Here is a 25567-nt window from a genome sequence, read left to right on the forward strand (position 1 = left end):
CTTCGAATGGCTGTGACTCACATGTTGAATCTTAGTGATTGGCAGGTGTTGCCTGTTGTTTTAATCACATGTGAGATTTTAGAAATTATCTGAAGGATATTTCAAAATGTATATGCTTTATTTTGGTTCCTGGACCTGTGATGAGGAGAGGGGCCTCTGAGCACTCCTTTCCAGGCCAATAATCTTCGTTCTTTTTAGACTCGGTTATCTGGGTGAGCATTGTACCACTGCATGTAGAACAGCAGCTTGAGTTGCTGGTGTACAAAGTTTAAGGGCTGGTTTCAGTCCTGACTACTCTGCTCCTATGCAGCTTCCTGCCACTGCTCCTGAAAATCCATGGAAGCTGCCCTTAGTACCTGAGCCCTGTCACCTATGTGGGAGACCTGGATCAAGTCCTTAGCCTGTGGATTCTCACTTGCAGCTAGTTGGAGAGTAGACCAACAAACAGGAGATCTCTCTCTCTCTCTCACTCTCTGTGTGTCTCTAGCTATCCTCTCTTTTAATTTGATTTGTCATATAAAAATAAATTTGCAAAACTTTTTTTTTTTTTTGCTGTCCTGCAACGATGGACTTCGTGCATGGAGCCAATAATAACATGAGTGGACTTTGACTGATGCTCGAAAGCCAAAGTTTATTAGTGGCATCAGACTTTATAGACCGAGGATCCTATAGGATAAGGGAGGAGGTATTGAGCTTATCAATTGAACCCATCAACAGTTTCTATACTCTTGGTTGGAACTCTTATTTTGTATATCCCACCAACTGTTCTCACTCACATGCTGTCCACTCAGCTGTTCTCATACAAATCATATACATTTAGCTATGAGAATGGACAAAGCCAGTAGCCTGGAACTCAACCCAGGTACCCATTCTGGTTAACAACTGCTAAGCATGTTAGTCATTACCCACCATCACCAAGAATGAGAACCAGGAGGAAGCTAGAACTAGGAGCACAACAAGAATTCTTTGTACATACACTCCAGTATGTGCCCAAACAGTATATTATTGGCTAGCAAAGAGACAGATAATCCATAGAAGATAATAGTGCCCAAAATGTATGCCAAGAGTCTCTGGAATGATTCTTAACATGATATCAAAGCTGGGCAGGCCAGGCATGAGGGGCGGAACCTGTACTTCATTGGCCAAGTTTGGCTGATGGGCAGAGTGCACAGCCCACCCCCGACTACTGCAAAAGCAGCTGGCATCATCTTTATTCAGCGGACCGGACATGTGAAGCAGAACCTTCCCTTCATCAGCCAGTTTAGGTTCAGGAGTGGAGGGCACAGGCTGCCCCCAGCTGCTTAAAAAGTAGCCACCACCATCTTTACTCAGGCAGCCAGTGCACCTATTGGCCACTGGCTGTCTGCCGATGAGCTCTAGACACTTTGGGGTGATGAATTATTGCCTAGGAATATCCATGGATAAGGACACTGTACGTGTAAGTGAGGAATTAATCCTGAGGCACACCTAACAGCAGAGCCACTGTACTTGACGGTTAGTGAGGGGAATAAAACCTGGTAGTATGGAGGGGAGATATTGGGAGATCTGTACCAGTCATACTGATTCACCAGCCCACATGAGAGTACAGAGATGGGCTTGTTAGCACAGAGTATCACTGTCAGCCACATGCCAGACCATATGAAAACTATGGTTAGGGTTCTGTCTAGCAGAGCCAGATCCCAGTACCTGATTGAGTGTCAGAACAAGGGTCAGGTCACATTAGGCAGGGTCATGACACTAGCCAGCACATGAGAGAATCAGACCCTGGGGTAGATTCTGGGGGGGATAAATGGGCCCAATCCTGTGGAAATACAAATCCTGCTGGTTAGCTCAAGAGTTGGGGTGGTGATTGGCTGAACTAGGTGTGAACGTGGAACCCAGTACCATTCATGGGTACTGGAGATGAGAATAGGCTGGGCAGTTTCAAGCTGCAGTACATGCATGTGTGTCCTGCAACATCTACCAGTTCATACAAAGGCCAAGATGGAGGGGCAGACTATGCCGGGTAAGGACCTACCACCTTCTGGAGCATTTGTGATCTGGGACTGGAAGTAGGATAACCTGGAAAACTCCCCTATTGGGTCATAGCTCCCAATGCTGAGCACATATTCCAAACCTAGGGCTAGGTCAAGCTGGGTAAAGTAACCCTATCTGTTGGAAAGTGTGTGAGTTGGTTTTCTAAGGGGGCAGACCTGGCATGTCCATGCAGACCTAAGCCTACTGGCGAATGCAGAAACCAGGCTGGAGTGCAGGTCATGCTGGGCTAGGGTATCATACCTACTAATTTACATGAGCCAGGAATGGGAGCAGACTAAGCAGGGCCAGGTTGCAGCACCCACCAGCAAGAGTTGGAACTGGGGGCTAGTTAGTTCAGGCCAGCTTGCAACAACCAAAGTCAAAGGCTAAGACAGATGAGGGGCTAGGCCAGGCTAGTTCAGAGCAACCACTGGCAAGCACGAGATCTGTGGAGGGGAGCAGGCCTGGTTAGAGAGCAAAGGGACATCCTGGCCAGGTTGTGATCCCCATTGGTGAGTGTGAGGACCAGGGTGAGGGTCTGGTCAGGTGCAGGATCCCTTGGCATGTGTGTGGGATGTATCTGGGATGTTCCAGACTAGACTCAAATCTAGCACCTGGTGTTCTTGAGAATCAGGGCAGATGTAAGACAGGTTAGACTAGGTCTCTAGGTCTCTACCCCTGCTGAGCCATGTGTGAGCTGTATCTGGGTGGACCAGGGCAGATGTAAGACAGATTAGACTAGGTCTCTAGGTCTCTACCCCTGCTGAGCCATGTGTGAGCTGTATCTGGGTGAACCAGGGCAGATGTAAGACAGTTTAAACTAGGTCTCTAGGTCTCTACCCCTGCTGAGCCATGTGTGAGCTGTATCTGGGTGAAGACCAGGCTTGGATGGACTGTAGCAACCAACAACAAAAACCAGAAAGAGTGAAGGCCATTAGGAAAGGCCACTGTTCCTGCTAAAACAGGAGGTGGACAAAGTAGGGCTGGCCCGTGGACCCACCATTGTGTGCAAGATCTGGCATTGGGAGAGATCCTGATGGAAGAGCTTGGGTAACTCCTCTGTCAGGACATGCTCCCTTCATGTGAGTGCAAGAACTAAGAAAGGAAGCACTCCAGATGCGACCAAAATGTGATATCCACCAGTACACATTTGGCTCAGGTTGAGGGCAGGCCAGGTTTGGTCAGTCCATATCATCTGCTGGTGAATCCAAGTACCAGAATGGAATGTGGGTCAGGCTGGGTCAGGATGAAACATCAGCTAGGACACAAGAGGGCTGGGACTGAGGCCTGGCAAGGCTAGGCTAGGCTGTAGCCTTCACCAGCATGAGTTGGAATTGGCAAATGCCAAGGTGAGGCGGGCTGGGCAGATTGGGTCTCAGCACCCAACTAGCACCTGTAAAACCCGGGGGATGTTAGGAATGGACCCAGTGGGGAAGCTGGGGGGGGATCCCCTACTGGGCCACTACTCCCATTGGTGAGCATGAGAACCAGGATAGGGGCAGACTAGGCCTGGAGGGCCACAACATTTGATTGCCTATATGTGAGCTGGATCAGGGAAAAGCCAGGCTGGGCTGACTGTATTTTCTGATACATGCACAAGCCAGAGTGGATGTGGGTGGGTTGGGCTTTACCAGGACAACAGCTGGCAGATGCTGGCACAGGGGCAAATTTTGTCAGGGGCAGCCATGGCTTAGAGAGATGGTGGCAAACCGTTGGCACCAGTGTGAACTGGATTGTGGGGCTGGTTGGGATGAACTGGGATTCAATGCCCATCAACATGTACGAGAGCTGAATGAGATGTGGCACAGATGGGACCAGTCCGCTGTATATACTGGCAAGCATGGGGACCAGGGCAGGGGCAGGCCTGGTGGGGATTTTTGTGGGTTGCTCCGATTAGACTGCAGCTCCCACTGATGTATGTAAAAGCTGAGGATGTGGTGGACAGGGTCGGGCTGGGCCCTAATACCCATTGAGGTGCATAAAACACGGGGCTGGAGACAGAACTGACCCAGCAATTGCAACTGCCAGTGTGTGCATAGGCTGATTTGGATGACAGAATGTGCCAGACCCTATGTTGGCAAACATACACAAGAATCAGGTCTGGGATGGTCTCACATGAAATTTCTTTGGCAATTCCCTACCAACTGAACCGCTGGACTCAGAACCCCAAATGTGGAGAGAATTGCAGTTCCCATGGTCTGACCATGGAGTGCACATGTCAGAGCTGGGCCTCCTCACTTGCTCAGATGGAGCAGTGCACAGCATATGCAAATGTACTTGGAGGATGTGGCATTACATTGGAGCCTCCAGAGGACACCCAGTACCATGGCAGAGGATGGAGGGCAGATTAAATTGATCAACTACCCAAGCCAAGTGTTGGCAGTGAAGATCTGGGCAGACGGAGACTCTAGGGTAGACTGTAGCAGCCAGTAGATTCTGAAGAGATTTCATAGCAATTGGAGTGGCAGATTTGCCAGCAATTCAGGTCTGTTTAACTATCAAAACCTGTTCAGAAATTCATGGCTTTGTAAATTTCTGCTTTTCTTCCTGCTGTTGATTTTGTATTGTGGTTTTTCATTGAAGAGGGATGTGTGGTGACTGTGTAATGGAGACTATCATGTCCAGATGTGAGGATGCAGTGTAGTATTCATCTCTACTTCCAGATCAAAGATGGACTACTAATGACATTATTAGCTGTATCTTGACAATAGGATGCTGGACTCTCTGCCATAGTCCATGCCTGCAATGATGGACATATGACTGTGTATGAAGAGCTATGTTATAGTAATAATATAGGGGAATCCAGGGGTGGGGAATACTTGGGGAGGGGTCAGGGAAAATCCAACGACCTATGGAACTGTATCATAGAATGATGATAATAACTTAAAAAGAAGTAAAAATAATTTTGAAATCATGGTATCAAAGCTGAGCTATCATCTTTTGTTTTCCCAGGTTGCAAGCAAGGAGCTAAATCAGAAGTGGAGAAATAAGCGTCAAAACTGGTACCCATAAGGAATCATTTTCCCTAAAAATAAATGCTAATTTATGCATAATATGAAAGTAATTGTACAGTCAGATGAACTGGGAAGTGGATTTGGGGACACTGAGCACATGAATATGGTGGATATTTCTGTGTGAAGGTATTGAACTTCTCTGCTTGGAAGCTCAAGATCTGCACATTTGGAAAAACAGTCAGTATACATCTAAATAAGAGATAAAGACAACATTCTAAAATAAAAGATGAACACAATGAAGGAAGGGAGTTGGGAACAGAGATGAAAGTAAAGTTGAATTTGAGCTAATTCTTCTGTCCTTCAGATAAAGGTGTACAGTTGTTCCACAAAGAAAATAAACCAGTCATGAAAGAAAAATATGTGTTTTTATAAAGACAGAAGTGGGAAACGCTGCTTACTAAGGAAGAATTTCCTGTTCATATTTTTGTGACGAGGCTCATCATGCTCAATTCAAAAGTTTAAAAATCTTAAAACAGAGGAAAGGATAAGGCTGTAGCAGAATAATGTGTGTAAGGTAAATTTAGCTAAAGCATGATAGAAGAACAGCTTTGGAAAGAAGAACCTTTACCTGGCTTAAAGGTTTGCATGCACATTGACTAAGATTGGGTGTTCTTGCTCAGATGTCTGACGAGGCCAGAGGACCAAAGACAGATGATCACAGGGTGAACCAGGACGCTGAGAAAGGCACAATTTTTCCTTGTTTTCTTTTTCTAAATAGCCATTGTGATTTGAGCAGAGGCTCCTCCATCACCACTTAATCAAATCCAATTACTTCCTAAAGGTCCCACCTCAGACCAAACCTGCAACCTAATCCACCATCACTCTCATTAACCTGTTAAATAGTAGTGTAACACTTTGAGATGTAAAACAATGCATGGTCTGGGGAACCAAAAATCCTATTCAACTATAACATCACCATTGCCTTCCTATCAGGATTTTTTTTTTTACTAACATAGTTAAAAAAGATTCTCTTAGTTCATGGCAATCAGATATGTAGAATATGGCTTCTGCAAATCTGCATTTGGAAGTAGCTATCCATCTTGTCAATGAGTGAAACTCAAGTGTGTCATATTGCACAAAAAACAATGCACTCTGAGCGTTGTACCTGCACGTCAACATGAGTTGAAAGAATGATCTTTGGCTGTCTAAAGAGAAAGCCAGCTGAAGTTTTATGCAATCACAGAGCAAGAATTTGGTGGTGAGATGAGAATTGATAATTTGTCTTCAGATTAAAATGATCCCACTTACACATTGTACTTAGAGGATTGTATAAAACACCATATGCAATGTTAGCACTTCAGTTATTACTCAACACTCTTGTTTTAATTATACTAGACTATTTCTAATTCCAATTTTAAGGGATCATTAGCAACATAAAGCCTTATTTGCCACATTATATATCTGAGAAAATAATTATTATTATAATACAAATCACATAGTTGAAAAACATAAAGTAAATATAATACATCTGAGAATAAGCAGTAATACATGAGATAGGTTTGTTAATATTAGGCAAAATAAGGTTAATACAAACATTATTCAGTAGTTAGAGAATATCTTATGATAGTCTCTATTTATGACAGTAATATTTAGCTCAATTGGCTAATCCTCCACCTTCAAATGACAGGATCTTATATGGTTTATGTCTCAGCTGCTCCACTTCCCATCCAGCTCCCTGTTTGTGCCCTGGGAAAGCAGTGGAGAATGGTCCAAAGCCTCGGGACCTTGTACTCATGTGGGAGATCCCTTAAAGAACTCCTGGCTCCCGGCTTTGGATCAGCTTAGCTTTGCAGCCGTTCGGGGAGAGAGGCAGCAGATGGAAGATCTTTCTTTCTCTCATTCTCCCCTTAAATCTGATCTGCCTTTTCAATAAAAATAAATAAACTTTAAAACATTGTTTTATAACAATGGATCAAACAGTAAGTCAAAGAAGCAAGCATTAAACCCAAGGCCAAGATTAACAGGTTCTGCATCAGAGTGTTTGGATTCTATGTCAGTCTCCCATGACTGACTCCAGCATCCTGCTGATGGAGACCCTGGAAACCAGTGATGATAAACAAAATGACTGTGTTCCTGCCATTCACACACAAGATCTCAGTTGATTTCCCAGTTTTCTCTTAACTTTGGCGGTCATCCAGGCAGCACTATTGAAGACTTGTAAGTAGTTAGGATATATATCTCTCTGTCTATATCTTCGTGTGTGTGTTTTCCAAATAACATTAAAAGTAACCAGAAGAAAAATTACAGTCTATGAGATCATCATATTTTCTAACATTTTTAAAATTATTACTATTTTCCATGATATACTTTTTTAGGTATAGGGCTTCCTCTCCCTCTCCCCCTCCTACTTATCCACCTCATCTTACCTTTCCACCCCCCCACCTCCTTCCACACACTATTTTACCCCACATTATTGCAATAGTAAAATCATCAGAACTGGCACAAGTCTAACATTCTGCTGTTTAAGTGTATCATGGCATCGTAGGTATAGGTAATGATGGGAAATCTAGTACCATATTGTGACTCTACATTTAGCAGTTTCATTGAGAATGATCCTTTTATCCACAAGTTGAAATGCAATGCTGCAGTATAGGTTCACGTCTAAGAATCCCTATGCAGTTCCTCTAGGTGAATATATGCATATACAGTCTTACCCTTCTACATTAATATTTTGCAGGGATTTTGCCTTAAATTAGAGAGAATGTATTGTATTTATCCTTTTGGGATTGGCTCATTTCACTGAACATAATTGTCTCTACTTGGGACGATATTTTGCACATGGTAAAATTTCATTCTTTTTAAGTGGTGAAAGTTGTGTTCCATGGAGTCATTGTACCAACATTTCTTTATGTATTTCAATAAGCAGATGGGTTGTTTTCATGCCTTTGCTATTGGGGGCTGTGCTGCTATAAATATAGGGTTGCATGTTGCTTTCTCATATGCACAGTCACTTCCTTTGGATATCTTCCCAGGAGCAGGATAACAGGGTAGAGCTTCAGTTTTCTGGACATGCTCTGCAGTGATTTCCACAGTGGCTACACAAGTTTACACTCCCACCAAGAGGGGTCATGTACCTTTCTCCCCACATCCGCAGAAGCAGGGGTTGTTAGTGAATTTTTGAAGGTAGGACAATCTCACTGAAGTTAGATGGAACCTCAAAGTGGTTTATATATATATTCTAGTAACTGGGGAGCCTGAGCTTTTTTACATCTGTCTTTCATTTGGATTTATTCTTTTGAAAACTGCCTGCTCATTTCCTTCACATATTTCTTCACAGGGTTGTTTCTCTTGCTGTTGTTGAGTTTCAGAAACTCTTTGTAAATTCCAGATAACAGTCCCCTATCTGTTTCGTAGTGCACAAAGATTTTTTTTTTTCCCATTCTCTTGTTTGCCTCTTCACACTGTTGATTCCCTTTGCTGTACAGTGATGTCTTAGTTTGATGTACTCTCATCCATTTATTTTGGTTTTGCCTGCCTGCGGTTATGGTGATTTTTCTAAGAACTCTTTACCAATTCCTATATCTTGCAGAGTACTTCCTGCATTTTCTTATCCTACTCTTTAATAATTATAAAGTATTAAAATGGTGTGTAAACTTTTTCCAGATAATTTTAATGTCATAAGCTAGTCTAAGAATATCTGAAATGCTATCTTAATTCCCTTAAAAATGAATGGGCAAAATAGCTATTTCTTTTGTTATTTACCTTTTAGTAAAAATATGATAGTGTAATGTAGCAAATAAAGCCACAGCTTGCCATGTTGACATCCCATATGGATCCCAGTTTCTGTCCTGGATACCCCTCTTTGGATCCAGCTACTTGATAACTGCCCAGGCTACGCAGCTGGAGAGAGCTGTGATTGGCCCTTCCCATCCACATAGGAGACATGGAGAGGGCTGTGCCTGGGCCCTTCCCATCCACACAGGAGACACAGATGAGTCTTCAGACTTCAACCTGGCTCATTCCTGATTTTGCACTCTTCCGTGGAATAACTCAGAAAATGGAAGACATCTCTCTTTCTGCATCTGTCTCTCTGTGTAATTCTGTAACTCTGATTTGAAATAAATAAATAACTGCACAAATATGTATTTATTTATTTTTTAAAAATTAGGAATGATGTACTTGATTCGCTTGTATAAGGAAGCACAATATAACAAGTGATCTTGAACATCTTTTCCCAAACAATCATTCATTCTATTTTACTAATTTTAACTGAGCTGCAGTTATTCATACCTTAGGATAACAAGTAGTAACAATCAGGGCTTCTTTTTCCCTCACAAAAGTCACTACTTAAATGTTTACTGCCACACCCAGAATATGAATAATTATTGCTAATTTGACATTAACACGTGAACACTTATGACTAATGAAGAACTAAAATGGATTGGATTTAAGTAATTGAGCACCATTATTTTGCATTAAATTTATTGAGCATTTACATACTCTTATGTATAATCATATACATTCTGTCATTTTATATATAAACATGAATTATATGCATAATCTTATGTCACTGAGCAGGCAATATTTTCTGAGAAATGAATCCTTAGATCATTTTGACATTCTGTGAATATCATTGAGTGTTCTTACACAACTAAGATGGTGATAACATCACAAGCCAATGATCCTATAAAATTGCCTTCATATATATTATCCACAAAAATGTCATTATGTGATGCATGATAGTATAATGAGCTTTAATATAAGAAAATAATGGTTGAATTTGCTGGCAAAATGGCAAAATATTATATTTTGTGGTCCTCATTCTCTATTTGAACTGTAAAAATGATAAACAATGAAAGAGATACAGAAAAAGAGAAAGGAGAACAGAAAGAGAGAAAAGAGAGATGTGGAGGAAGTTAAGAAGAATGAATAGACAGGGATACAAGAAAGAAAAGCACGATGAAGACAAGGCAAGAAGAAAAAGAAATTAATTCTATACAATTACAAGCAAGTGTTCATTGGCGATTAAACAGAGCCCAAATGTGACTAGTGTGCAGAGCTTTGGAGCTATAAGTCTCCAAAAAGGCTGGAAATTGGGTACTAAGTGCAAGAACAGGCCTCTGCAAAGGAAAACCGATGCCATTGTCTCAAATCAAAATTTATGCTTAGGCTCAAAACTGTGAAAGCAAAAGTTCCCAGACTACATGGGCCTGACGCAGTGGCCTAGCAGCTAAAGTTATTACCCTGAACATACCAGGATCTCATATGGGCGCCGGTTCTAATCCCGGCAGCTCCACTTCCCATCCAGCTCCCTACTTGTGGCCTGGGAAAGCAGTTGAGGATGGCCCAAAGCTTTGGGACCCTGCACCCGCATGGGAGACCCGGAAGAGGTTCCTGGTTCCCGGCTTTGGATCGACACAGCACCGGCCATTGTGGCTCACTTGTGGAGTGAATCATCGGATGGGAGATCTTTCTGTCTGTCTCTCCTCCTCTCTGTATATCTGACTGTAATAGAAAAATGAATAAATCTTTAAAAAAAAGATTTATTTATTTTCATTGCATAGTCAGATATACAGAAAGGAGAAGAGAGAGAGAACCAGGAACCTCTTCCGGGTCTCCCATGCGGGTGCAGTGTCCCAAAGCTTTGGGCCATCCTCAACTGCTTTCCCAGGCCACAAGTAGGGAGCTGGATGGGAAGCAGGGCCACCAGGATTAGAACCGGTGCCCATATGGGATCCCGGGGCATTCAAGGCGAGGACTTTAGCCACTAGGCTACGCTGCCGAGCCCGAAAATAAATCAATCTTTAAAAAGAAGAGAAAATACTACTGATCAGGACACTTAAAAATAGTTAAGAGAGTAAATGGTTGTATGTTTGCTACTATGATGAAATTTTCAAAAACTAATACAAATAACACATGCTCACAAAATTGGTTAGTATATAAATGAATGACTACTGGAAGAAATATATCAGCATATATGTTAACTTAGAAATGTCAGAAAATTATTTCCTTTCTTATTTTGTTAATTGTCTATAGTACAGGTTTTTTGTTTGTTTGTTTGTTTGTTTTGAAGTTTTTATTGTTCTACTTTGAAAGCCAGAGTTAAGAGATTTTGAAATGGAGAGACAGAAAGGGAAATCTTCCATCCGCTGTTTCACTCCCCAAATGGCTGCACAGTCCAGCGATGGCTCAGTCCAAATGTGGGAGGCAGGAGCTTCTTCCAGGTTGTACATGGGTTCAGAAACTCAAGGGCTTATGCCATCTTCCACTGCTTTTCCAAGCTATAATGAGGGAGTTGGATTTGTAAATGGGGCATGCAGAACAAGATGCAGTACTATGCATTTGCAGGCATAGGATTAGCCTGCAACACCACTGTGCCAGCTCAATAATGTAGTTTTATCACTGTTGCAATTAAAGAAATTGAAATGGGAAAGCATATGAGCAAAATCGTCATTATTTAAAAAGCATTTTAGAGGCTGACATGGTGGCATGGCAAGTTAATTCCTCGTCTGCATTTCCAGCACCATATGTTGGCACTGATTCGATTCCCTGATGCTCCACTTTGATCCAACTCCCTGCTAGTGATCTGAGAACGTAGCAGAGGACATCTCAAGGCCTAAGGTCCCTGCACTCATGTGGGAGACCTGGAGGAAGTTCCTAGTTTCTAGCTTTGTACAAGCTCAGCTCTAACCATTACAGTTATCTGGGGAGTGAACCAGTGGATGGAAGTTCTCTCTCTGTCACTCCCTCTTTTTATTTCAATAACTTTGATTTTCAAGTAAAAATTAAATAAATCTTTAAAAATATTTTATTATTTGAGGTAATACAGTTTCAGTTTGCATTATAAACAAAGGTCAATTGGCTCTTGTAGCTCAAGATTACAGCAATTAAAAAATAAAAAGACTTCAGTTCTATAGAAAAATACATAATAATCAAATAAAAGTATATTCAATTCATTATTATAAGTTTTAAAATAGTCACAAAATAACTCAAACAATATTAGATTTGACATAACCCTGTGAAGTCGAACTGATGTAATCAGGCATTTCTGTCTTTTACTCCCCTTTTGGGAAGTTTTCTCTTTAATTTAGCTCCGAAAGAAGCTTCAATTGATATAAACTCTAATCACAGATTTGTGCAGATAATTAGAACAATCAATAATACAATTCCAGTGTAGAAAAAAAAAAATCTTTCACACAAAGCAACTGTTAACCTTTGACTCAGAATTCAAAATGCAAAATCCTTGGGGTGCCTAAGGGCAAGTGGGGGTTTGTTTAAAAAGGAAAGTGAGTGAGAGTCCCGGATTTCTTTAACTAAAAAAATGAAGACAATGGTAAAGGGAGGCTCTGGTTGGTTAAGGAAGTGGCTACCCTGACACCGTCATGGTAAATGAGGACAACTTTCTCTAAGCTGATTAAGTCAGAGTTTACAGCATGATAAATACATGTAAACACACATGCTCAAATACAATGTCACTTTACAACATGAAATTAATTGACACTAGAAGTGGAAAAGAAAAAAACCTAGATTAGTGAGTATTGGGTCCAACTGCAAAGTGCTGTCAACACACAGAAGCAGGCTTCTGTTTTTCTTAAACACCCAAGGAATTTGGCAGTCAATCTGAATGAAAAAAAATGCACTAGGTTACATTAATTTATACTGCAGTCTGACAAGTTTTTAAGGAAGCTCCTCATAGTTCGTGTAGAAAGAACAAGTGAGCTGGCGGCACATACATGCCTGGAGCTCAGCTTGGAAGCTCTGTGGCTGAAGCAGATCTGACATGATGACAACCAGATACAAGAGTCCAGTGTTTCTCAAGCATGAAGGACACCGTCAGCAGCATTTACACTTCCCTGCACAAACAGCTGAGGTAGGTGCTGGCTGTCCATCACGCCCTGGATATGACCACCTCACATGCAGGGATTCCTTGCCCACCTGTCATAGCAACTCAGTTTCTCATTCAGGCCTGGCTGGAGACTGCAGACACCTAGGAGAAGCTGTACACTCGCAGCACCCGCAGCACCCGCACGCTCATCAACAATGAGCTCCTTAACCTTTTGGACACCATCCTCTAGAGTACAGCTCCAGATAGCCTCATCCAGTCTTCAGCCCTTTGGAAAGTAGGTTTAAGTTAGAGGTCATCATCTCATGTATGCTCAGTTCCTGCTCACGGAGCAGAAGTACTTCCCTTCTCTGGTTAATATACATAGTGCTTCTTGTTCTCTTTCATTTTTTCATTCCTTCATCCTTTTCCTTCCTTCCTCCCTCCCTCCCTCCCTCCCTTCCTTCCCTCCCTTCCTTCCTTCTTCCCCTCTCTTTCTCTCTTCTTCCCTCTCTCTCTCCCTGTCTGTTTTTAATCTCAGTTTGACATATCTAAGCATTTTTTTTTAAAGACAAGGAAAAAAGTCAATGAACCTTGCAATTTCCCCCCTCACCTTCTCTTTTCTGCCTTTCTCAGCACCCAACTTATTTAGTGCGAATGATGCTCAAGCTTCACATAATGTCCCCTCTATTTTCTCTAAATCTATCCCTCCCATAAATAACATTGTTACACATTTAATCCTACATGAATGTGTGTTTTGCAGAGGATTGGCAATCTCATTTGGACAATCTGCTCACCACACACACGAAGATCTCCATATTTAAGAATAATGTATCAATCCATCACAGAAAAATAACAATATATCAACAAAGTTGGGTAAAGATATGTGCTGAAAATATAAAATTTAGAAGGTTAAAAAGTACGTAAATACTGACTACTCTAGGTGTGTTCTGTGGCCAGGAGTCTGTTGGTTCAGTTGGGTAATGCAGAAAGCTGTACTCAACAGTCATCCAGATCAGAAAAAGCTCATGTACTGTTTCTCATACAACACTCAGGGTAGCAGTTACTGAACAAATAATAAATAAAAACTCAGTTTTGAATTTTGCATAAAAACTGCATTCATCATTCTTACAGATACTTGCCTACTCAGTGAGGTAAATATACACAATCTGGGGAAAGAAAGTAGAAAATCTTAAAATTAACCATTTTCCAATGAATAATTCCACTTTGCTATATTTTACATTCTTTACATTGTGCTTGAATATTTAATGACAATATTTTCTTACTAATGTCCAAGCATGTTTATGTAATATGATTTAAATACGTTGTTTATTTCAAGTAAAAACTCAAACACTGTGCCAATTTTTTTCCTGGTCTCATATTCATACAATATTTAAAACATGAGATATTTTCACAGTTGTATTCTTAAAGTTGATGTCCTCTAATCTTTGTTTGTATCATGGCATATGGATTTAAACACTAGCCACTACCAAATGTAAAATGATTATATGAAGTTCTTATATTGATAGATGTTTTATTATCTTTCTCGTATTCACACATTTCCGCAACACAGAAGTGCTCTGGTTTCTGTGCGGTATCAGAAGGCTCGTTGTCAACGCCAACTCACCCCCTTACGTCTTCTTCAAGCCAACAAAAACTCACGCTAAATAAAGTCTTAAGTTATTATGCTGGAAAGTCTGTAGCCACGGCTTATAGTTGATGTGGTTTATACTTTTTTAATAAACTTTTATGTCAGAAATGTTTTGTCTGTAATAATATTCCAGAAAATAAAATTATAATGTTGTGACTTGAAAAAAATACATTGGCCTATAGAAACACACACTGCTTCGTCAAGGAATATAATTAGAATACGTTATTGTTGGAGTATGTGCTTGGCACCTGCGTACAAAATACAGCTGCAGGCACTCGTTCTTGTGGAGGCAGAGGCAGACTCCGATTCATTCTCATCTGTTACTGTAACATTTGTGATAGGATGAGATAAGAATGATGTGTCACGGGCTTACTCCCACTCACTTCGGACCAGTATTCTACCCTGCCCCAGCCTTTTGCTTTATGTGGTGTGGTTTCTCTCTGGTTGTTTCTAGCTGAACAGGAACATCACAGAAGGTTTGGACTGGAACATTAGCTGGCAGAGAATGGAACTGGCTTAGGAAGAATTGGATAAAAGACAATTAGTAAATGCCTTAACTCAGTTTCGCATGAGCATTGTCCGGATTCAGAATAAGCGAGGCACAAAAAGGAGAAAGAAAAAGATCATTACTAAGAATCTCACTAATGGTAGGACCCACAAACCCCAGTTGGAGGGAAGATTTCAGTCCCTGTGGGTATCAACCTCTTCTGTCTCTCTCCCATCTCTTAGCTCAGTTAGTTTTCGAACAACATTTTCTTTTTTGATGTAAAAATATTGTTCCCGCAGCAACATAAATATTCCTACCTTCTCCGAGGTTACGAGGCCTAGATCTATTTGGTTTTGCAGGGAGAATTCAGTTGGTAAATCCAGTCTATTTTGTAAATTTAGGACAGTGCTATCTAGGTGGTCTAATTCATTGCATCTGGCCTTGCAAACTTTTGTATGCTCTGTGACATGCCTGCTACTCCAGTACCTATTTCCATAGCCACCTCTAGGATAGCTGGGGTGGGGAGGGAGTGTAGCATAGAGCATGATCGGGACTTGATGGTAAACTGGAACTGGGAGAGTTTGATTTGTGGGTACAAGGAACATATTAGCAAATAGAAGCAATACAATACAATGCAATACAGGTGGTTGTCCAGTTTCTTGGTAGGCATCAGTATAGGGCATCCCCACATTGTAAAAGTATCCAACATCCATACGGAGGATTAAGACAAAGGAGGGTAGTATGTTGCTGCTGCTGCAGAGTATGTTAAAACAAAAGGACTTGAGCATGAGAGGAATAGGCAGACTGTCTGTGTGATTTGATACACAGCCATATTGCAAATATTTGGGATAAGGGAGATTAAAAAGTGGAACTCCCAAGGTTGACCAAAATCAGTCTTCACAATGACACATGTTAACCAAGCTCTCTTCAATCGAATGCAAGGAAAAGATCCTTAAATGTGTACGTTAAAAAAATCAATTGACGTATAAAGGACTGCTATTTAAACTCACAGGAGATCTCTTATAGGAAAATCTACAGGCCAGAAGAGAATGGAGCAGCCTATTCCTTTACTCTTGCTTTCTCTTCTCTAGATTTTAGTTATTTACAATAAACTGTAGCCCTAAAATATCAATGGAAAAATCCAAAATTAAACACACATGAGTGAGCTATATACACTGCTTTACTTTCCAAATATCCACAAGTTTGGAGCCAGTGAATCATTCTAGATCCCTGGGTGGACATCATGTGTACATTATTAGCAGGAAGTTTAGAACCAGGCATAGAGCCAGGATTAAAACCAGGCATTCTGAGTTGGGATGGCACCATCTCAATGAGCATGTTCATTATTGGGCTAAAAACTATCCGAAGTTGTGCCAAATTTTGAAGAGCACAGAGAAATCCCACATTATCCACTCCATCTCCTACAGAATGTGAATCACTGGTTTGTGCGGCATGATGTTCCCATGTGTGATAACTGCCTGTTAGTCTCTGAGCAGCCATCCAGATTGGCAGATCGGCTGCCCCTCCGTGGAGGTCTAGTGTTCAAGCAATGCTCATCAGTAGCCTAACAGTGTTTCACAATGACCTTGTCATTCACCTCACTTTAGCTCAGCTTGTAACACTGTTATCATCTAACATCATCACAAAAGAAGGATGACTTTAGGACAACACATGAAATCCAGCAGCCTGAATGTCCTCAAGCATCATGGCGTTTAAACTAATAACTGTATCACAGAATTATTATGAGGTTTTATATATATATATATATATATATAACATATATAGGGCAAAAAATAGGATCACTAAATGGTACTAATATAGCACATTCCTAAGCTTGGAAATCTGTACATATTATTTTATTATCAAAATAATGATAAACATACATATATTTGTTCTAGAGATGAATAAATTACTAAACCCCCAATAATAAATGCAGCTTGCCCTCCTACATAATTTCAGGAGAAAAGCTGTGTGCGTAAATACTGTGAATAAAGTGCCTGGGGCCTCCTTAGAACATTCCTGCCTATCCTGTTGCTCCTGAGGGAATTTGGTTGAAGAAAACGTAGGAGACACACACATAGTTTCAAAGTCTGCAATAAGGTGAACAACCATCCCAAGTTTCAATAAAATTCAGAGTAAGTTTAGGATCATTTTACGTCACTTTTGTAACTGCAGCCACCATTGTCCTCATTCTTTAATATGCCATATGTCCTAATGGCAGAAAATAGGAACTTGTTTTTTCACTCCTAAAATAAGAGTGCAAGGCAATCTTTTATGAAAGCTCAATTTGCTATGAGATGTTTCTGTTGTTCAGGGAGGGATTCTATAATTTCCTTCACTTCTTAAATTTGTTTTACCTCCAATAACAATGTCGTAAGACTTTATTTTTCTTTTTGAAGTACACAAAAATATGATTCAGTCTTTTGATTCTTATTTTTCTTTTTAAGTTAATCCTTTAAAATGTACACAGTCCTTATGTAGAGTCATTGGTGAAACATAAGATTATTTGATTATTCTAGTAGTAGTCATTGAAAAGACTCATTCTTTTACTTTATTTTTATCACTAATCAGTTTTATGTATTTAGATCTGGATTCCACATATGTTCGAAAAACTGACTTACCAATTTGTCCAAAGACTGTATATTTACTTTCATTTAATTATATTTATTTTTATTTGCTGCTTTATTCCCCAAATGACAGCAATGGCCCAATCTAAGCAAATATGAACCCAGGTGCCAGGAGCTTCCTCCATGTCTCCTACATAAATCCTGGGTCACAGGACTTGAACGATTTTCATCTGCTTTTCCAGTTAAAGAGCAGGAAGCTGGTATGGAAGAGGGGCAGCCAAGACCAGAACCGGTGCCATGTGAACAGCTGCACTGCAATTAGCCTGTCACTAAAAGGGTCACTGATTTTTCGATTCTTTCACAATCCATGATCTCTTGATTCGCTTAGTAATACAATCATTTTTAACGTTGTATAATTTTATTCTTTAAGTCTCAGCCCTTTTCTGTTTCTTTTAAGTGCACATCAGTTATTTTTTCCATTTCCATGTGACTTTTGCATCCCATATAATTTTAGGATCAGTACCTCATTATCCACAAAATAACATTTTGGATTTTGAATTGCACTCATCTATATATTACTAAGAATAAAAGATAGTTTCTTCTTGGAGGTCCCTCTAGGGAGAACCAGGGCCTGAGGTGTGACGAGCGTGTCTAGAAGAATTGGGACACAAGGGATGCAAAGGCACGAACCCTTTATTGAATTTTTCTGGGCATCTTTATACCAGGGCAAGCAGGCATGTAAACGCTACTAGTTAAATAAAATAGCAGGGCCCGGCGGCGTACCCTAGCGGCTGAAGTCCTCGCCTTGAATGCCCTGGGATCCCATATGGGTGCCGGTTCTAATCCCAGCAGCTCCACTTCCCATCCAGCTGTCTGCTTGTGGCCTGGGAAAGCAGTCGAGGACGGCTCAATGCATTGGGACCCTGCACCCGCGTGGGAGACCCGGAAGAGGTTCCAGGTTCCCGGCTTCGGATTGGCACGCACCGGCCCATTGCGGCTCACTTGGGGAGTGAATCATCGGACGGAAGATCTTCCTCCTTGTCTCTCCTCCTCTCCGTATATCTGACTTTGTAATAAAAATAAATCTTTAAAAAAAAAAAATAGCATGCAAGCTCCTTTTAAGAGAGATCACAAGGAATTAGCGAAACAATCACCAGGTGTTAGGCAACAGTATAAGCAAACAATGAGTTACAGGAACCAATACCAGTAAACAAACAGATTTAACAAGAAAAGGAACAGGACAAAACTCTGTGGTCAGATACTTTTGGACCACCAGCACTAAAACAGGAAGAGATGGTGAAATGCCACACAGATCCCCAGTCAGGCTTCACCAGCAAGGTCACTCTCAATCCCAGCAGGAAGTCCGCCTCCTGCAGCATTCTAAGTCTGCCCAGAACATTTGAGACTAGGCTTCTACAGGCACCTGGTGCTCTGGTTCAGGGGGCAAATCTCCACACCTTATCAATATAAAATATTATTAAGGGATACTGACTATTGTTCTTATCTATATAATTTTTTAAAGATGTATTTATTTACCCATTTACTTACATACGTACTTTTGTAGTTACTTCATTATCCACTCATTTATTCGACAGTTATAGAGAGAAACAGATGAAAATGTTCCATCTGCTGGTTTGAGCCAAGTCAAAGCCAGGAACCAGGGGCTTTCTTTAGCTCATCCTCATGGGCTGCAGATACCCCAGCACTTGGCAGCACTGCTGCTTTCCCAAACACCTTGTAGGAAGCTAGATAGGAAGTATCTATTAATATTAATTAGATGCGGAAGATTTATGAAGATTTTCAATTCAATCACTATCCCTGAACCCAATCCTTGGACCTGTTAACTTATGATGAAATAGTGTTAAAATCTCTCAGTTTAGTAATATGTTTGCTTTTTCCCACAATTGTTTTTCTACCTTATATATTTTGTTTCTCTGGTCCTAGGCAATTACATATTATATATTTTTAGGTAATAGAAATATTTGTTGCTGTGCAATTTCTCTTGTTAGTTCTTATAATATCCCTTCTATTTTATTTTGTCTAAAATTAATGTGTCCATTCGAGCTATCTCTTGATTACTATTAGTGTTGTATATTTCTGTAATCTTTGGGTTTTAGTATATCTGCGCATATATATTTATAAAATATTTTTTGTGCCTGCCAAGGTAGCCTCATGGTTGATGTCCTTGCCTTGGATGCCCGGGATCCCATATGGGTGTTAGCGCCTGTCCTGGTTGCTCCTCTTCCCTTCCAGTTCCCTCCTCATGGCCTGGAAGCTCAGTAGAACAGTCCAAAGCCTTGAAACCTTGCACCCGTGTGGAGACCTGGAGGAAGCCCCTGTCTCCTGATTTTGGATCAGCTCAGCTCCAACTGTTGAAGTCATTTGGGGAATAAACTCACGTATGGAAAACCTTTCTCTGTGTCTCTCCTTCTCTCAATTAATCTGACTTTCCAATAAAAATAAGCAAATAAAAAATAGTTTGCTTTAGACAGCATAGAGTTGAATTTAGTATGCTTGTTTTATTTACTCTGGCAGCTAGTATATTTGCTATATTTTGTTTATTCAGTTTGAAACTAATCATTAATATGGTCAGATTAACACCCCCAATTTTAATTGCTTTCTATTCACTGTATATAAATTTGTTTCTTTTAAATATTGCTAGTATTTCTCTCATTTTCTGCATTATCTTACTTTCTTCTAAGTTTTGTCATCTCTTAACACATAGGCTGTTTTTCTTTTAAAAAATGTGTTTAGAGCTCCAGTGCAATGACACAACAGATTAAACTTCCACCTGTGGTGTGACGAGCTCCTATGGTACTGGCTTATATCCCAACATACTTCTTTTTTTTTTTTAAAAAAAGATTTATTCATTTTATTACAGCCAGATATACAGAGAGGAGGAGAGACAGAGAGGAAGATCTTCCATCTGATGATTCACTCCCCAAGTGAGCCGCAACGGGCCGGTGCTGGGCCAATCCGATGCTGGGAACCTGGAACCTCTTCCTGGTCTCCCACGTGGGTGCAGGGTCCCAATGCATTGGGCCGTCCTCAACTGCTTTCCCATGCCACAAGCAGGGAGCTGGATGGGAAGTGGAGCTGCCGGGATTAGAACTGGCGCCCATATGGGATCCCGGGGCGTTGGAGGCGAGGACTCTAGCCACTAGGCCATGCCGCCGGGCCCCCCCAACACACTTCTGACCCAGCTCCAACCTAAGCAGCTCCCACCACCATTGCAGCCATTTGGGACAGGAATCAGCAGATGGGAAGTCTCTTTCTATGTCTTTCCCTCTTTCTCTTAAATCTTTAAATAAAAATGAAAATTAGTAGCTTTTACTAGAGTATGAATCATACATGTATAGATAATGTATGTCTACTTTCAAATAGCACTTCAAAGCTTCATTTATAGTAAGATAAAAGGATCAAATCTTTTCTCCAATATGTCTGTTTGCTTTACTAATCCTTGTGGTATTAACACACAGCACACTGATATTATCACATATTTGAACTATATTTATCTATATATGTAATTAGCACACATGAACAATTGAGACTTTTAGTATTATTCCTTATTGTTCATCCTTTCTTGTATAAATAAGAAACTGACATATTTGAAATTGTTTCCTCACATCTAATTAGTTGTAAGAAAGGGATTATTTATATTAAAATAAAATCTTGAATTACTTTAACTACTTTTAAATGTTTTGATTCCATGTGAAGTGCACATTTCACAGCTTTATTTATTTCGTAAGTATTTTCGTTTTAATAGCAGTTCATTATATCCACATTTTTCTCTTAATTAAGCCAACAAGCACAGTTCCAACATTATGTTTACTTTAGCTTCATTTTCAAACACATTTCATGATTAAATATGATTATAGTTTAGGAAATTAAAAATAAATTATGGATGGTTGAACAGCTTATTGGATAGAATAATTGCCTTTTAAAACATTTCCCTTGGGTGTTTCTTTTCTCACTTGACATCTAAATACGAAAATTGTGTGAACAAATCTATATAAATGATTGATTATATTTTTTTAAAAAATACTAATCCACATTGCATTACTTTAAGAAATCCATTTAAAGAAAATTTGCTTGATTATGAAGCTCTTTTTTCCCCTATTCTTAAAACAACCCCCTTCTCTCTCCCTAAGTGAACACTTTCCAATGATTAATGCTCACCTGAGGATTTATTCTGGGGTGTTTGTACACTGGTATGTCTCAGTAGGAATTCCTAAACAGAACATTATTATGAGCAGTAGTGTGAGAAGATTAAAGATTAAAAGTTGAATTTAGTTTGCTAACCATTGGGAGAGCGATTTGCCCTTGGGATGCTTGCCATGGCAGCTTACAAAGAACTTTATTTAATAGGAATACTTTGGTTTGTCTTGGAACTTGACTTTTTTATTTTAAGGAGGAAATATTTTAAGCAGCCTGAATACCTTGCATTATATTGACTTTGTTTTATTTATTCCGAAAGTGGAGAATTTCAAAACAATAAATGGGATGATATTAGTTTAAAAATATTTAAAATCTGATGGAGAAAATGCTCTTTTATTCTTTCTGATTATTGTAATAATAATTATCATTGAAAGGCCTCCCTACTATCATTTTGTGCTATGTTATTTCAGCTCTTATTGTGAGATATTCAATAATGGTTTATCCAGTTCCTGTGCCATATTGGGCATATCTCCTTACATTCTTTATCTGATTATCTTTTTTTTAAAGATTTTATTATTATTATTATTATTATTGGAAAGCTGGATATACAGAGAGGAGGAGAGACAGAGAGGAAGATCTTCCATCCGATGATTCACTCCCCAAGTGAGCCACAACGGCCGGTGCGCGCCAATCTGAAGCCGGGAACCAGGAACCTCTTCCAGGTCTCCCACGCGGGTGCAGGGTCCCAAAGCTTTGGGCCGTCCTTGACCGCTTTCCCAGGCCACAAGCAGGGAGCTGGATGGGAAGTGGAGCTGCCGGGATTAGAACCAGTACCCATATGGGATCCCAGGGCTTTCAAGGTGAGGACTTTAGCCGCTAGGCCACGCCGCCGGGCCCATCTGATTATGTTTTAATGAACATGCTGGAACCGTTTGCTTATATACGTCCCCAGTTCCTAGCAAATTAACTGACAAGCCAGAAAATATCCTGTGAATTTCTTAACATTTCTCAGTGCTTATGCTTGGCTTGAATTTTAGCCGCATCATTCTTATTCTTACTGCAACCTATTCGAATTTTAGATATGTTAAGTAATATTAAAGATTATTGCATCACTTATTCAGAAATTACTAAAGTGAGGATTTAAATTGTTATCTGTCTCATTTCAATGACCAATTTGTCCCCAACAAAATCTGTCACCATACACTTGTGAGTCAGCAAGAAAAAACTACTAATTACGAAACATGATAGAAAGAAGCATTTTATGATTTTAGTGTATGTTTCTATAATCTGGGACACTAACATGAACAATAGAAGAATGCATCATGAAATGAATGTGCATGTAAGAATAAAGTTGGTGGCTATAGCAAATAACCACAACTCAGAAGTCGTCAGTAAGAGAGCTTATCTGAATGTCATATAAATAATTTCCAAGTTGTTATTACAGTGGGTTATTCCCCTTAAAATCACTCAGAGTTTGAGGATTATAGAGTCTGTGCTAAGTCTGTTAGTATCCTTAGATACTAATCAACAGAAAAGTAAGAAATTGTACAATAACTCATGGGAACTTTACAAACATAGGACGTGAAGGTTTTACACCACTCTTCCATAATGGATAATTCAGTACAAATGTAACCAGCTCCATAGGAGGCTGGGAAACATGGGGCTCATGCCAGAAATATATAAGGTAAAGTTGTTGAATACAAATACAACCAGTTTCTGTACCCGGTTGATCTGCTTACTAATGATACCCATTTCCAACCCATTTCTCTAGAGCAACAACACCATGGTCTTATTTAATCACTGCATGCAGTTCATTTACTATTTGCCTTTATCTTTTAAGGACCACCAGTTTTAACTACAAATCTATGAAGTAGGAACAACTGAAATAAATACACCAGGGCCAGTAAGACCTTGTGTTTGATATCATAGGCAACTGACCCACCTCCTGACTGATAACTCTTGCTCTTCGTGCATTTGACTAACACAAATTTCCTGAAAAATTGACTATGATATTTTTCTTACTTTCTGTATTAAAAATAAGATTATGTTTGCTTGACAGAACTTGGAAGAAATCAAGTAATAAAGAAGAAACTTTGGAAAAAAATAAATAGACGTACAAGGTAAAGAATACAGACTCTTGCATTCAGCATTCAGGAGTATGCAGCCGTTTCCCATCAGAGATATTGTTCCCATTTTACAGAGATGCTGTGTAGTTCTGAAATGTGTAAATGTAAAATAAGATGTAAACTCACAGTGTTTGAATTAATTTCACAGATGATTTACAAGATGGTAAAATTTACTTTTCCAGTTCCGCAATATATGCAAGAAATGTCATCATAATTCTTGTTTTCAAGCGTTAGACTTGCTGAACATGTCCTTTTGTGTTGTTGAACTATGTGTATCAGATGAGTAACACTGCAAACAATCTGAAGTTTTATGAGCAATATTTGTTATGTCACATATCAGTTTAAGTATAACACATTTTAAAACTAGCAGTATACTTCATCAATACAAGCAAAACATATTTAGAAGGTAATTTACAATTGAGATGAGGCTGAGAGTGAGAAGCCTGGATGTGGGGATGCTTGCAGAGTCTAATCTACACTCTCAGTATTCATAGATCCTGTTTCACATAAGACCTGGGGAAGATTAAATGAAATTATCACTGTGTGAGAGCAAGAATCTCAAATGATAGGCTTGTTTAGACGGATTTGTTTTACCTAAACAGCTTTAGGAAACACATTTATCTAATTTTAGTTGTTTACTGATTTGTGTTTTAATGGAGCTACATTAGAGATGAAAATATGCTAATATTAAATAGTTATCCATCATATCCTGTGAAAAAGCCATGCCAATATTTTTCATTTAAACTTCAGAGTGAATACAATCGTTATATTTAAAAATCACATCACACACCTGAGTCAGAAATATGTTAAGATTTAAGGTTTATATAATACATGTGAGACCATTTAATTTTGCATTTGCTAAGGTCTGCATGCAGCAAAAATCCCACACAAATAAGAATCAACAAAGCATAATTTTTTCCGGCCTCACAGTCAATCTTCTTTCACTTATGGTAAAGATGGAAAACAAAGTCTCTGGAAAATAAATAAAATGCATCATCATAAGTGGTACATTATCAGCAAAAGTCATCTATGTCTGAATATTTATGCCAGGCTTTCAACTCAATGTTAGTTTAGAAAGTTCAGCTAAACTTGGGGGAATATGAAACCAAATTGTGAGTTTGCAGGCGACAGTGGCCTATTGTCATGTGTTTTCTTCCCTGATCCAAAAAAAAAAGAAAAAAAAAAACATTCTAGGATTGTGCAAAAATTCTGAATGGCCTTTCTCTTTGGCGTCAGTTTCTAGGTGCTTTTCATTCATCTCAATTCTGTTGTACTAGATGGTTTTTCACACTATAGGAAGCTAAAATGAAGAAAAATCCATTGAATCTTTGCATAATTTTTTCGCGTCCTTATTTTTGTTTGATAACTATTCCAACTAGTTCTACAACAGTACTTACTAAACCAATTTGCATTATGTAAATCCCTTTTGATTTTATATTGTATAAAAGTTATCTTAAGAATCTTAATGTGTACACTTGTAGTTATTAATTTTCATGGTAGGAATTTTAATATTTTAAAATATTTTTTTTATTTATGATACAGATTAATAAGCATAGGCTATCAATCTTTCCTGTCCCTTTTCCTGAGCTCCACAGCCCCATGTCTGCCTCATTGCATAAACTTGTTTTTCAAGATGTATTTATTTTTATTGGAAAGGCAGATTCACATAGAGGAAAGAGAGACAAAGAGATCTCTGTCACTTTGCTCACTCTGCAAGTAGCCACAGAAGCCAAAGCTAAGCTGATCCGAAGCCAGGAACCAGGAACTTCTTTTGGGTCTTCCATGC

This window comes from Ochotona princeps, chromosome 3, assembly GCF_030435755.1.
Source record: "Ochotona princeps isolate mOchPri1 chromosome 3, mOchPri1.hap1, whole genome shotgun sequence".
Taxonomy (NCBI): Eukaryota; Metazoa; Chordata; class Mammalia; order Lagomorpha; family Ochotonidae; genus Ochotona; species Ochotona princeps.